The sequence below is a fragment of the Alosa sapidissima genome, chromosome 9 (genome assembly GCF_018492685.1).
Source record: "Alosa sapidissima isolate fAloSap1 chromosome 9, fAloSap1.pri, whole genome shotgun sequence".
In the NCBI taxonomy this organism is placed as follows: domain Eukaryota; kingdom Metazoa; phylum Chordata; class Actinopteri; order Clupeiformes; family Clupeidae; genus Alosa; species Alosa sapidissima.
The window spans coordinates 2,501,516-2,502,500 of record NC_055965.1 but is presented as its reverse complement, the minus strand read 5'-3'; positions in this window follow the sequence as shown (position 1 = coordinate 2,502,500).

Here is a 985-nt window from a genome sequence, read left to right as displayed (position 1 = left end):
AGCTTAATTGATGCCGTGGCCTTTGGCCAAGCGGAGGAGGAGAAAGGGGCTGGTTTTCTGGTCTACGCAGCCCTGTGTCCAGTATATGGGCAGTAAAGAGGACTCACAGGTAGCCCAGCTCAGGGTGATTAGCCTCACTATGCCTCATTTGGCAGCAGTGGTCCTCGTACCACCCCACTCTGTGGGTGGCTATATCCTGATTACACAAACCTGGGCAAACACACCACAGGCCTGCTGAATCAGGGCTCCGCACTCTGGCTGGGGTTAGGATGTTCTGTACATAGAGACCTCTGAGTAAAGTGTGTGTGTGTTTGTGTGCGTGTGTTTGTGAGTGTATGTGTGTGTGTTTGTGAGTGTGAATGTGTGTGTTCGTGAGTGTGAATGTGTGTGTGTGTGTGTGTGTGTGTGTGTGTGTGTGTGTGTGTGTGGCAGAAACCAGAGTGATTGTCGAGGGGAACAATGGGAGATGGCTGCACCTGAAAATGGAAAACGAGATTGTGAGACTGTGAGAAACTGAAATGTCAAAGAGTATTAGGGCAGAGCCTAGCTGGCAGCAAGGCTACAAATGCTATAGTTGTGTAAGTCTAGCCGATCAACACTTGGCTGGAAGCTGAGCCCAAAGTTCAAAAACAACACACATCATCACAATGAGTAACAGGGGCTGAGTAACCACAGTTAACAGTGTTATTCATCTGGCTCTCCTGTCCAATCTGACAGGTTTCACACATATACATCAAGGGGGAGACACATAGGTTTAGGTTTATTGGGGTGAATGGTGCGGATGATGAAAGTCCTCAGTCACTATGGAGCTGGAAGTTTCTCATCTCTACCTGTCCTGAGCACGGGCAGCAGAACAGAGGGCTGTTATAAACTCTTGTGCATGTCATTTCCGTGGTTAACACAATCGAATTAAGCGTAAACCAGTAACTGTGTCATGGATCATTTTTGTAGTTGCTGCCAGACTTTCACAGCCTCCTGAAACAAA